The following is a 15,261-nucleotide window of genomic DNA, read 5'->3' on the forward strand; positions in this document are numbered from 1 at the left end:
ATCTACTACGGGCTATGCCTGTAGTTGTAAGTTAAGGAGTTAAGACCTGTTTCCATTTAGAAATAATTACTAACAGCGTTGAAAACAGATGCCATGAAAACTACACAATGGCAAAGTACGTATTATCTTGCCTGAAGTTGAACTTACTTAGCTCGTAAATTAGAAAATCTGTGAAACAACAAGTATGTAAATAATTGCTAATTATAAGTGACCGAGGAAGGTTTAACTATAATTGACTATTGACTAAACTTATATAGCATTGTTAGGGTCAATCGTTGGCGATTACTGCGTGATTAATATTTATGTTGGACGTGCAAATACGTTTCATTCGGTTGCCATGCATATTATGGTAGTTGCTGCGTGTATGCACGTGGCAGGAATTCTTTCGCACGCGCCTCGAATAAATTGCTTTCCTTGAATTTCGTGGAAACCCGGAAGAAACGGAAACGAATCGCACATCCGCCATGACGTAAGAGATTTAGTGCTAATCGCACTTGCAGAAAAGATATTTCTACCGAATCAGGTTATCGGATGACGTTGGACTCGTGTACATCTACAGCAAGTCGCAGTTATCTAATTAACTGTTTGGATAATCGAGAATGTATGGGATTAGTATGAAATAGGAAATGTATGTAAGTAAGCGAAATTAAAAATGTATGAAACAGTATGAAGAAGAAAATGTATACGAGATAGTATGGTGAAATAGTAGGAGGTAAAAAATGTGCGAAAAAATAAAACAATAAAAACTCTGAAACAGTAAAATCGTAGAACAAAACTGGAAAAATTGTAACTTACAGTTACGAGAAAGTAGGTTATGATAATTCTTCGTACGTTCTCACGCTACAAGATTATCGGTACATTTTATAAAACTTATCACCAGACTGCGGATTTTTAGACGCATTCATATCGTTGAAAATATAATTAAAAAGATAGGACCTCGATGGAAAATTGGTTTGCCTACCAACTATTATACAAAGCACCGTACTTTATACGTCGTATATATTTTTCCGTATTTATATGCGTTTTCGTTTACTATGATCGCGCAATTTCGCACTTGCAAATACTCTATAAATGCATCACGATCTAGTTATCACGCTGATAAAACATCTGATAAGATATCCTTACGCCTCAATAACTTCGACAAATTTTTTCGATGATTGTCGAAAAAATGATCGCGACACGTAACTTATTTTTTCGTAAATGGTCCACCATAAATTTCCACGTTTCTTTTATAGTCTTCTTGTCACACGGTCTTAACTATTTTTCAACAAAAAGTTTTATCTTTGCCTTGTCTCTTCCAACAAACTTTTTGCAAATAATTCTACGGTCCACTACATAGAACAGTCGTTTTTTGCAAAAACACAAAACTCTCGTTCCATCAGGATAGCAAGCGAGTTGTACGAGATTCTGAAGTCGCAAAGTATCATCGTTGCTATACTGCAGCACGAATCGAGGAAAATCGCGATTTTATCTCGGCGCTCGCGGTTTTCGTTTCCAAGTGTTTGCGAACATTTATGCCTCGGTGGCAAGAACAACACCGTTTTAACTGCTGGTGCAGGTGCTGCGATCGGTGAAAAGCGTTGCAGCTGGCACGTTGCCCCCGAAGAACGACGATTGCCAACGTAAGATCGTAATTGCCATCTGAAAAGGTTACGCTCGTCGACACGTTTTCGGAAATCGATTCGCGGAAAACAAACGCGCTCGAAACTCGAAACTTTCGCAATATATCGCGCGATCGACGAATTTTTATCGAATTCACCAGGAGAGTTGCAGGCAATTAGCAACTTTTTTTTTAACGAATTCACCAGGAGAACTCCAGGCAATTAACAACTTTTTTCACGCTCGACTTTTCAACTGTACTTCGTACAGAAATTTCATTTTTACGGTTCATTCGTAATTTTTGTTTTTCAACGGAGGTCGGTTGCTTCGGCGTTTCCCTCTCTCTGTTTTTTTTTTTTTTTTTTTATCAAAGGAGGTACGGAGCTTTCCTCGTTTGATAACCGACGATGAATTTTTCCCATTTCCTCTTCCTCTCTTCCGTCGTGAAACGCATCGGAAATCCCGACCCGCTGCGAACCCATAACGGTCAGGAATTCCAACTTAAATTTTCCGCAGTTTAATACCTCGCTTTTATTCGAACGATCCTGTCTCGGTGACCCTACGTGTCAAAAGTTTTTCAGCGATAGATATCATTCTAGTGCGCCAATTACCAAGCTGTGACTTCTTCTTCCTTTGAAATTCGCAGATTATTTTGCAATGAATTCGGCATAACGTCGTCTATCGAAGAAGATCGATCGGAGCGTGGGTCGTCGACTAGCTTGGAATTTTTCAAATCATTTTTTTTTTCGCTTTACGAAGAACTGCCGCTTGGTAAACCTTGTGAATATTTTTTACGCCAGTTACCACCGTTACACCTCTGCGGAACTCGTAGAGCATGACACGACGCGAATGAGTCCTTTTCCCATTTATTTTCAAAATTCTTTCCCATACGAAAACTATAATATAAAAATATAACGTAAAAACTGTCAGAATGCGAAAATCTGCCGCCGAAATGACAATCGAATGTCGCTCTTCTTATGCGCTACGAAGTTTACGCGTGCATCAACAGGTGTGACCCACAGACAAATAATTTTCACGATGTACGATATTCTTTTACCATTTTTTACCATTTTTACTTTTACCATTTCACATTACTCGACTAACTTGCTAACGAGTAGCTTTAGTTTCTACAATTGTTGGCGCGTTATTGTCGTAGCACGATGCTTGGCGCGAGCGTAGCTCCCGAAAAATCCAGACGACGCGACACAATTTCGCGAACACGCGACCGCGAAACTTTCGGGAAGCGAATGGCAGGCGACGAAATTGTGGATCGCCGTTCTCATGAACTTTTTCTTCGGCCACATGCACCAGATCATCGTTGACCACAGAGTAGACGGTTGGTCGCCTCGCCGATTTTCACGATCGTTATTAACGTTTCTACGCCGTCTTTTGACCATTGAATCACTCGTCGCGTGACGTTCTTCGCAAGTTGATGATTTATGTCCGCCTGTTTTACATTTCTCGTTTTCGAGAGACGGTTAACAGGGCGCGTTTCACAGGCGGCGCTCCATTGTCTTGGACGCGTTAAAAAACGAACAAACACCGGTAAACGCGTCTGATTGTTTCAAATTGACATTTGTGGATTGTCAGTGAATAAAAGAACTGCGCGTAATATTTGTTGACACAACTCACTTTATGGAAACGACTCGCATATCGATATGCGTGTAGGAAAGGAACAATTCCGATAGAAAAAATTGAAGAGTATTTGTTGTAGGAAAAATGTTGCAAATATGAAGAAGCTTTTCAGGAGGAAAAGGTGACTCGTGTATTGATGTAGAACAGATTAATGAAAAAGAAAAATGTATCTGTAGAAAAGTCCGTATGTGCCACCTATTAACTGTAAAGAAAACTCAATGGTTTTTATTCCTTTAGATAAATAGCGTAGATAAAAGCCAAGAAACAGTTGTCTAATGTTTATTGGCAATTATTTTTTTATGGTTGGATGCTTATGACACCTAGCATTATTAATAACTATTTAGAAAGGGAAATTGCACGTAAATTCTATATTGTAGTATTCTCATTAGCACGTGGAACATTTTCCAATAAAAAATCGAAATTCTTGAATTTCAACATTTAGCCGGTTTTCTTCAAGCTCCCTTCGATCGTGCGTCTTTAATCGATTAGGTCGAAGAAAATGGAAATAATAAGCTGAACCATTACGTTTCTCAAAGTACTGTCGCTCAATATGTACCAGTTTCCCTGTATATTACAATTACATTCGATTAATTGATGATATTTGATCGAAAAAATGATTTTCTTCTCTTTAATACGTTTTTACATACAAACCATTCTTCTTACTTTTCTTCCCTTCTTTTATATTTACATATTTTTTGGCACCTACTTCAATTTGAAGCTCGAAAGAGGCCACGCTAGAAACTTGCTCGAGAAAAGAAGCACTCTTCTTCAAATATTTGCACGAAGCATCGGGAATTTCTCTGACATGGTTGACGATCGTAGAAGGAGCAAAAGAGAATTCTGCCTGCTACTACCGTAAACCGCATCTCGGTCAAAGCTGAAAGTCCATCAACCTCGAGGCTGTCTCTGCAAGGGGCCTCTCGAATACGACGATATATTTTTTCTCTTTATTTTTTTTTTCCCCCTCTTTCCTTTTCTTGAGCGCGGGCCAACTCCCGAATGAGCCGAGAGAAGTCCGAATTAACACCCGGCTAGCAATTAAAGCGACCGACATTCCCCGATGCACGAGTCACGAAGAGGTAGCAGTTCTTCATGTAGTAGAAGAAACTCACGCTACCGACACAAACGACGAATAATGAGACCGACCGCACGAGAGTCGAAATTTAATATAACGACACGGTGCATTGACTCGAGGGATACTCGGAATATTTTAAGAAAAAGATATCACTGGATAATTAAGGTAGTAGGTTACTTATAAAGGTATTAATATTGCGGAGGATATCATGGAAATTAAGTACGAATGGAGATTTTGTTCGTGAATACCTGGAATATTTGAAGAAAAATATATCTTGCGATAATTAAGACAGTAGGAGGCTACGTATGAATGACATTAAAATGCATAACGTAATTCGGGATGGAATGAAAATTGACGTGAATAGGGTTTTCTTCGTGAATATTTAAAAGATTTAAAGATCGACGTTGGTAGCTGGTGGTAATGAAATTTGTTAGACGATAGGGAAAATATTTATGGAATAAAAATGGATAATCGGAGTCATTGTATGGAAGTCGAAGCTTAATGCAGCGACGCTACGGTTCTTTGACACGAGGAATATTTGAAATATTTTAACAAAAGGGTACCTCGCGATAATCAAGACGTGAGGTTACTTGGAATGGTATTAATAGTGTAATCTGGGGATATAATGAAAATTGATGGGATTTTGTTGGAATAGTTGGAATATTTGAAGACAGAAATATGTGTGCTGATATTCAGAGTATTAGATTTTCTATAAAATATGCCGATAATATGAACGTTCGAAGGTTGGTGATAAGAAATGGTGTCAATGGAATTTTGTAGATGATAGGAAAAATATTTATTTGGAAAAGTGAAATAATGGGGCCGAGGATGCGATACCTCTAAGAATTTAATATAATGGTAGAGCGTTAATACGAAGAATATTTAGAATATTTCAAAAGAAAAAATATCGATTAAGCATTAAGGTGATTAATGTTCAAAATCGGTAGTAATGGCATTAGGTAGATAATGGAAAAGCTGTTTAAAAAAGAAACAATAAGATCGATTATGTTATTCAGATCGAAACTTGATAAAACGATGGTGCATCGACACGAAGAATATTTTCGAAAAATAATCATTTCTAGATGGATTTGTCCGGAATTTAGTATGAAGACGGTAAATTTCATGAATAGAATAGACGTAAAGTTAGAACAAGAAATATCCTCAACGTGAAAAATCGTCGGGTTAATACGATATTGCTGAGCATAAAAACCATGAAAGAAAGATAATCTTCTTAGAATTTTGCAGGCCATGAAAATCATGAAAGCAAAATAATCTTTTCGAAGTCACCGGTTTAATACAGTTTCGCAGAACATCAGAACCATGAACAAGAAACAATCTTGCTGGCATCGCGGGGCTAATAGAATTTTACAGGCCATCAAAATCATGGAAGGAAAACAATCTTTTCGAAATTACCGGGCTAATACAATTTTGCATATCATCAGAGCCATGAAGGAAAAATAATCTTTTCGAAATGGGTAAGGATAATAGAATTTTGCGGATCATTAAAACCATGAAAGAGAAATAATCTCTTTAGAATCGTAGGGTTGATACAATTTTACAGATCATTAAAAACATAAACGAGAAATAATATTCCTAGCATCGTAGGTTTAATAGAATTTTCCGAGTGACTAAAAACACGAGCGGAAGATAAGCTTCCTGACATCGTAGGGTCGACAGGACTTTGCAGATCATCAAATTCACGAAAGAGAAATAATTTTTGTTATATTCGTAGGGTTAATAGAATTTGAAGGATCATTAAAAACACGAACAGCAAAATAATCTTCCTGGCATCGCGGAGTAAATACAACTTTGCGGAGCATTGAAAACACGAACGAAGAATAATCCTTTTGAAATAATAATATTTGTCACGAGGATGTTACCGCAGCGAGTATCGCAGTCACCGCGTTCCTATGCATACGCAACTCTGGTATAATGATGCCTGGAACGAGGCGCAACGTGACCGTAGCAGTTACCAGCTACGATTACAGCACGAAATTAACTTTCCACTCGGGACATTGGTCGTTAAAGTAATTAGGAACATGAGAAAGACAACCTACCACTAATCCACGAAACGCATACGAAATTCGTTCTTTCTTGTTCTGTTTTCCTATTCACGCGTCTATACGTCGCTGTTTACTTACTGTGCCTGTCCATAGCGAATCCTATCACGCGTCTTATTTCTGAAACGTTCGAAGGAACAATTTATGAGAGAAGAAGCTCTCGGGAAGTTTCTCTCGCAGAGATTAGATTTGCAGCAGTTTTATCTTCTTCAAATAACTTCTACGAATCGCTCGATCAGTATTGTGTATCTACGCGCGCAGCTTGGAATCGCAACGTTGCAGATGCTCGCGAGCTTCTTGCTCTTTTCTATCATTCTAAAGCCATTTAGTCTTCTCGTTATTGTATCTGGACCGTAAGAAAAATTCTTTTATCGCGGACCGGTAAAAGAAATATTAAAGCCATTTATTTTCTTCGTTATTAACCTTCCGCTGGCAATATGGTTTTTCACTAACGCGCTGCGCATAACGGTTCTCTCATTCCGTGACCCGATTTCTTATTGTTTTCGGCTGTAAAAAAGCTTGGAAAAAAATACACGCACGCTTATTACACTCCTTAATTTATTATACGAGCGATACTTTAGCCAGATGTTTAAGTTTTCCAGCAATGCAAATAAAGGTTTTATTAATTAATCTCGAAAAATCTGAGAAAGAGTTCAGTGCCATTAGGTACAAATTCTTCGAATTTTCCAATAAATTATGCACCATTCATGAAACTGGTTTGTTAACGACCGTTCGAAATTATCAACGTAGCAGCCTTGCGTTCTTATCTCTCGCAAGTGGGCCTATCACGGAACGAACAAGTCAGCTCTGTGCAAGTAACGCTGGAACAGCGAACCAATTAGCTCGGTCTATTGTTTAACATGCAACTGTTTCATACGAAGAAAGGGGAAGGTTCGCTTCATTAAATTGTTGCGAGATGAAAACGGCTCTTCAAGATCAACGAAACTACAGACAATGCATTTGGCACGCTGACTGTCTCATTTCTGGAACGTCACCGAAACTTGCAACCGTGTTACAGGTTGCTGCGGAACTTTCTTTTCTCAACCTTTCCTCTCGTCCTTTCAGCAACTGTACTTTTGCGAAAGTATTTTACGTTTCAAGTTTTCTTAGGAAAGATGATCTTTACAAAAACATTTTCGCACAGACTTATAGGTCTCAAGACACGGCGTAACGTTTATTTCAGCCAGCGTTTGATATCTTTTGTCGTTTACGATGTATAAACACTCGCGTAAAAGGGCCGACTCGGATAAAAGGGTCGATTTATCCCTTGAAGCAAAGAACTGGCACGTACAAATTACGGCTACGCTCTTAGGTAGGTCTAACGAATATGTATTAGTATTGTTTCATCAATAATCGGTGTTCACCGGGATTCGCTTGTTAAAGAAGAGACTATTTTTTATCGCGTTTCATATCTTTTTTTCTTTTATGGACTATCTGCTGCATGGTATTTTATCCATAGAACACATTGACAAAATTCATAAATATTAAAATGGACACTCTGTATATTTACGATAATTAGAAGCGTTCAAATCCTCGCGGACTTACGAGCGTAGGGAGCAACACCAACGCTTCTTTTTTTCTCTCATTTTCTCCTCTTTAGTCGCTCGCGTTATGGTTCCTTTTGTGCCTGGTTGAATGCAGCCGTGCACTGCCGCCTCCACGACAAAGGAACGGGCCACTCAGAACGTCATAAATATTGAAATCGAAAGGAGTCGAAGAGTTTGTTGGCCGCTCCGCGATCAACCCGCCTCCTCTTACGATCTACTCTCGTTTAGACCGCTGATATATAATCGGTTAATATTCATTACAGCATTACGCTGACGCGAAAATTTCGTCGTTCGTTGGCTTCATCGTCGAGCTCTTAGCCTGTGTATTTTGCAAGATCGATATGAAAAGCAAATTTCGAAACGTGTAGCCAAGTTTCGACATCGCAGATATTTCTTGCGAGTTTTTAATTCTGAATTACGATCGGCTTATGTTTGTTTTGCTTACTAATTATTCGCTAAGAATATTATAAAGCTAAAGGAGTATAGAAAGTAAGGAAATTGAGCCATTTAAAAGTTACATTAAACCGAATTCCGACATTGGAAAGTTGGGATTAGCGAGAACGTAATAAGTATTGCTTTTTAACATATATAACATATGAAATTTATATTTTATATTCATTTTCATCTATGTCACTTTTTCCGACGAACGAATTTATAGAAGCACGTCGTCTGTTTCTTGGAGAATCGAATATTTATTGTATATCTAGATAATACAATTGAGAAATTTACAAAAAGTGCACCTGACTAGCTTGAATTTCGAATTTCCGAAAACCTCAATTGCCAGCTTTATTGAATTATCAATTCATAACGTTTCATAGAAATTTTCTACATTTTTAATGTTTCACTTTTCGGAAATTTTATTGACTTTTTTATAAAATGCGTGGTTGAAGATTCAATCTTTCTTCGTATTATTACGTTTATTTTCCACGTTTTATGTCGATTCGGTCCATTGTATTAATACTAATCAATACAATTTGACGAACCAATGTTCATTTAACATATCAAGAATTCAAAGAAGAATTGAAGGCTCGGTAGAATTCCAACACAATTTACAATTTCTTTGTCTACAAACAGCACTGTATTATTTTCAGTTCAGCAATTGGGAACGAGCATAATCGAGCAGTTAGGAAGATTAATCGCGTAACGAGTTGACCCGCGCGTGAGTCGGCGGCGCAGTTGCAATTTTCCCCGCGTGTACGATCGATCCTTTCCACGAGCACAGAATTCCTCCCTCCGGCGACGCAGGATTTTCGAGGACGCTCTTGTTCTATACGCGTTCCATCTACCCTTCCATTGCCAGTGCTCGATTTTTATTTCCTACTCTCTTTTTGTCTCTCCTTCTCATACGGTTTCAGCTTTTTTTTTTAATACGCGACCCGTGCGCGTGCCCGGTGCTCGTGCACGAGCCGAGGTCGTTAATTTCTCGAGTGGTGCCGTTAGGATCCTGCAGAAGCCCGCTACTCGTAGTGTTGGACTGATACCGCGTTCATACCTATCGATAATACCTTACTGATCTCGTATTTATATCGTATCGTATGAAAAACGTGGATCAATTTACTATTTGAATAATTAGCATAGGGAAACTTTAATGCACATATCGTGTATTGTATAGAAAGTAATTTTAAATTTCGTTATCACTTTGATATCTCATTAAAATCGTAGTGAAATGGAATTTTCATTATTATATCGGTAAAAATTGGAAGCGATAGATAGCATAGAACATTTTTATGTACATATTGTACGTGTTATGCAGAGTATTTTGAAATTTCACTAACGCTATGTATTATGCGAAACATTTTGAAATTTCATTGGCATTATAATGTCATGATTATATTGGCAAAGTTTGCAAGCAATTTGGAAATGTATAGAAAGATTGCAAGATGTAGTACGTTACAAACGTATAAAATAAATGAATAAAAGGTATTCGAACGCCTATAGAAATCATTTATGAATGTATCATGTGTTTTGTACGAGACATTTGGAAATTTCATTAGCATCATAGTGCAATACGGTCGTTGTGATAATATTGATAAAATTTGAAACCAATCCGAAGATGTATGTAGAAGTTATAGGATACATATTGCATGCATGTACAAGGCACTTAATAAAAATCATAAAATAAATGAATGAAAAGTATTATGACACTCACAGAAATCTCTTATGAATATGTCATATATGAGTGTGATACGAAACATTTTGAAATTGCACTGTCATTACAACGAGACTCGACAATCATGATTAACATTGATAAATCTCAAATTAAATTTGACAATGTATACTCCGTAATCTCCAAAATCAATAATGTATTTAAAACAGTCAATTATCCATATATACGTTAGCAGTAAATATTTCATATCTTCTATATATATATATATTTTCATATTTGTTTCAAGCTTTATAAACAGCGTAATCATGATCGCTCGAGTGTATACCATTGTGATGATAGTGAATTTTGAAAATGTTTTACATAACACATACAACACATACACAAAAGTCTTCTATAACAAAGTGTCCAAATACTTTCGTGAGTCACTGTAGCATATCAAATTGTTTGAGTATCATCAATTCAGTCCCATCACTAGGTACACGAGTCGCTGATTCATCCGTGCTCTCGCAGGTGATCTCATCGTCTTCTTTCATCGTCGAGTCCACTGAACCGGTGTTTGTTCGTCTCCCTCCATTTTTTCTCTCCCTGGTCTGTTCCCTTTCGTTTTGTCTAGGTGTTAGGGGAACCCCCAGCTTCCGGTAGAATAACGTTCTCGCAACTCTGGCTGCGGTTTTGTTCCACGAAGGAGAGATACTTTCTGTCCTGTGTTTTGCGGACTTCTCGGTTACTTTCATTCCGCGCGTAGGTTTTCTCATCTGGTCTCGATGTCGTAACCTATGGAAATTATCGTTCATCTGGATATAAGTCGCAGTCTTTTGCGACGTCCGATATCTGATAGTTTCCTCTGGTCGTTGCAGATCTCAGCCAATCCTTTTGGAAATTCTTTTTAAGTAATTTTTCATATTTAATGTGATCGATAGATAGAAGCGCGATTAATTTTGTAAGAGAGATGGAAACGAGAGATTTTCCACGTTTCAAGTATCAAGTCGCTTCATAAATTCTAACTTTCTTCTTAATTTTCGAACCAAACTTAATTTTTGTAGTGTTCAAGTTTTAGTAAGCAAGTTGCAACTTTTTCATGCAAGCTTCGAAGAGATCGAGAAAGTAAGAGAAAAATGGTAACTGGAACTTTAAATAAGCAATATGCAAAGTGAAATGAAGAATATATAAACGAAAAATTTTCAGGATTTCGAATATTAGGCTGTCTCATAAATTTTTACTTTGTTCTCTAACTTTTTTCTCTGACTTCGTTCTTATTTTTACCAAACCTTAGTATTTGTTAGTTACCCACTTTCGTAGTTACCAAATTTTAACGAGCGAGTGCAATTTTCTAATGCGAACTTCAAAGAGATTGAGAAAGTAAGGGTAGAATAGAAACCTTGAATAAAGAACATACATGCACATATACGTGGATCTGTATGTTTCGTGAATTTCAATAAAAAGAAGAAGGAAGCAACTATGGCAACTAAATATATTAATTTAAAGTCATCGATGCAAGAAATCGTTTCAAAATTTTCGTTTCAAAAAGAATTTAAAAAAAAAGATTGACCAGATTCTAGGCCACGAAGATTTTGTAAATTAGAAACAGAAGCTTTGCATTTCTCAGGGAACGAAAATTTATTTTTCCATATATAACGTCGCAACTTCATATTTTCTCATAAATATTATATCATAAACATGTTATTATGAATAAAACATGTCATTATTCTCTCTATTCTGCATCATGTTCAACTTTTTCCTTATAATTTTTAGTAATATATAACACTGCCCGTTATCACTCACTATGCCAGTACTAATTTGAATTAAAATTTCCTGAGTTTTACAATAATTATAGAAAATTGAGGTGTACAGCGAACTTTTCATTTTTACAGTCTAATAAACTGTAAAAGTTCGTAGTACCTCGATTTCTTGTAACTACTGTGAAGCACGAGAAATTTTTATTTGAATTAATACTGACATAGTCAGTGATAAAAAGTACACATAGGAGCATACGAAAAAGAGTTAAATTCAAAATTTGATATTGTGAAACACAACTGCCCTAAATGAGCAATAATAGAAAACGAAAGAGAAAATGTTTTGCTGCAATTCCAATTTCCTTTTTTTTTTTTTTGTTGAGTTAAAAAACGATTCAGTTCTTTATTCTTTCATCCTTTCAAACATTATTTATTTCTAACTCACAAGACACAGTACGATATTCCTTCCAGATTATCTTTTTCCTTAAATACACGTCATTCCAATGAAACTTGTCGAGGTTGAAATCAGTCCCGTTACTTCTCGTCGTTACATCCTTGATCCACGTTTCTCTTACTAATCGCGTTAAATATTACGTCTGTCTCGATCTACGAAACTTCCATACAAAAAGAATTCCGAAAGGAAATCAAATATCTACATCGTTACTTGTATGACTCACTGTACCAGCTTCTCAGAAGTTGAAACGATTCAACGCCACTTTTGATCACTTTCGCGATTTCATCGAGCACCAACGTGATTAACGTTCGATTTTCAGGAAATAAGTGACTCGCTCTTTTATTCATCGACAAACAAACAGAGAAAAGAGAAGCACACGGTATCAGTAATAATAAATTCGGAGACAAATTTTGAAAGATAGAAATTGTAAAGTGTGATCGCTTTTCTCCGTTTTCCAGTTTTGAATTTGACCAGTTGCTTCGTTGCCTCTGAATGATTTACCTACGTAACAGCATGAATGAAAAAGCACACGTAATCTGTTTGCCGGGCAAAACTTTCGAATATATGCTCGATGATTGGCGTTGCATGTTTATTTCTTGCATTATGTTGCATTCGTATCTCGTTACATTCATCGATAAATACGAGTCTATGGCGCATTGTGCAAGCAGCGGAGCCGCGTGGGAAGCGTTAATGACTTTCTAAGCGCTTACATATTCCTAGACGAAGGACAGTGGTGGACGGCCGCGATTACCGGAATGGCCTCGCGGTGATTTTACCTCGTTCCAACCGGAGAAAGCCGTATTCCACTATTAGGCCTCGTTCCGAGACTCTGACTTATAACCGCGTTACGTGTTAGGTACCGTAATATCGCCTGCCCTTCCTATCTGCATAACTGCCTCCCTAAATTATTCGCCTTTCCACGTGTAAGACCATTTTTCATTCCTTATTTGGACGTTAGAAGGAGAATGGTTAGGTGGAATTCGCGATGTACGCATTGCGGTCGCGCAAATTGCAAAATTTTTATCCTCGAGCTGTCGAATTCGCAAACACTTGAATTTTCAAGCTGTCAGATTTTTAAATCTCCAAACGTTTAAATCTTATCGTAGAATCGTGCGGTTTGCAAAGTTTCGGAATTTGAAATTTCCTGACTCCCAAGTCGTCTGATTAAGAACTTTCGAACCTTCCGAATCTTAAAATATCCAAAATTCCAAGCTTTCGAATCTACGAAACCTCGAGGTTTCGCGTTTACAAGCTGCGAAATGTCGAGCTTTCAAAACCTACAATTTTTCAAGAACTGCGATTCTCCTTAAAACGCGTCATCTTCGGAATATCTGAGATTGCTTTTCCATCACCTCGCCGTTCAGAATCTGCATAAATCTAATATCAACTGCCATTTGAAGTTCTATAAATACGCAAAGTTATATTCGATCGAACGTTTGTGATTCTATGGATACACGCATTTACGTTGGAAGGTAGCGAGAAATCATGTCTCTGAAATACGCAGACACGTTGTATTTCGATATCGCATAAGAGAATGGTAAAAGAATGCTTTTCCACATGGTCTGCTAGATGACAGATAACATTAGACAATTCTAAACTTGGATTTATCGTCTTACAGCGTTATGCAATACTTGTAGCACTTCACCTGGAGCTTTATTGGCTTCCTTGATACAAGTACACCCCTTTTTTCCTATACGCATCACGCTTCCCTGATCGTGTAACAGAAAACCATTGCCTTTGTCTCGTTCTCCAATTCAATCTCTTTATATCCACGATTAAAAAAAGAAACGCTAAAAATAATTAATTACAAGGAAGAATAGACTCCTGAGTTTATAGCTTCCTTTCTTTACTTTTTTCCGTTGCTTTTCTTTTCATTTAAACTTGCCACAACTCACCGACTACTCGAACGTTCCTCCACGTCCTAGGATCACGTTTCCTTTTCGGACAATATACCGGAAGCTTGGACCAGACCTCTTCGTAACATGTCAGTCTCGCCTCAAACCTTGCCGTGTATTCAACAACCGAAACAACGTGGAATTTCGAACATCGTCAGCTAACACATTTACTTTATCTACAAAATGATAGAAATTTATTGACAGAACGTGAGAAACTAATTTGCTTCTTATCATTTCATTAAGAAGGCAATCGTTCGTCTTTTTTTAACTATTTTTTATTACCTTTTAAGTTTATTTAAAAAATCATTAGAATTTCGCAATTTGTTTGATGCTCAAAATTTGCCAAAGAAGTTGGACCAGGCTAGCGTTATGAAACGAATTAATTTTTTCAAAACTGTTCGAGCGACCGAAAGAGCTTTCGTCGTCTAAGAATGTTTGCAAATATTTAATCCATCCTTTATGGTAAATTTTAATCTAAGCTATGTTGAGAAGAATTATACTTTTGAAAAAAAGTGTAAAAATGTTTCGTAAAAAAGTATTACTGTCTCTCGTAGATTGAGAACCACTGTATTTCGATTTCTGCTACGAATTATTGCAACATCTTCACATTTCCACGATTGTTTAAAATACTCGAAACGAAAGTTCGGGAGAAAGATCGCAGTTCTAACAAAAAATGATGAATTGCAAATGTATCGATTGTTCCACTAATTATCTCCGATTTCTCATCTTCTCCATTTGTTCACGCCTTCCCTAAAAGCGTACATCTTAAAGCTTCCTTTCGATTTATTCGACATTCATCGATCGATAATGTCGCTTAATCGCGAGTCGCGAGAAGAATAATTTGCAAGAAATTAAGCGGCGATTTACTTTAATCGCAACGTCGATAAAGATTTCTCCTAACGACTCGAGCACCCGTTTGCACGTTGAATAGTCTTGTTTCACAAACGAAGGCGCGCCGCGGAAAAACAAAACGAAAAGGGGGCGAAAGCTGCGTGACAAGACTAGAAGCGGAAGTGTCTTGGGGTTTTTAGTCAGGGAGGAAAGCGCGAACCACTTTGTCCTCGAAAATAATGAGATGTGTGTCTAGCGGACCTTGGAAAAACGAAGCAAAGGGAAAAGAACGACGCGAACTCGAGTTACAAATCATGTGGATCCT

At 37.3% G+C, this 15,261-nt stretch overlaps 1 protein-coding gene across 9 annotated transcripts in view; it reads left to right on the forward strand.

Moving 5' to 3' along the window:
* Positions 1–15,261, forward strand: part of LOC117208434 (prominin-like protein) — a 65,821-nt gene that overhangs the window by 29,866 nt on the left and 20,694 nt on the right. The window lies entirely within an intron of this gene.

The sequence above is a fragment of the Bombus bifarius genome, unplaced genomic scaffold (genome assembly GCF_011952205.1).
Source record: "Bombus bifarius isolate JDL3187 unplaced genomic scaffold, Bbif_JDL3187 scf7180000007966, whole genome shotgun sequence".
NCBI lineage: Eukaryota > Metazoa > Arthropoda > Insecta > Hymenoptera > Apidae > Bombus > Bombus bifarius.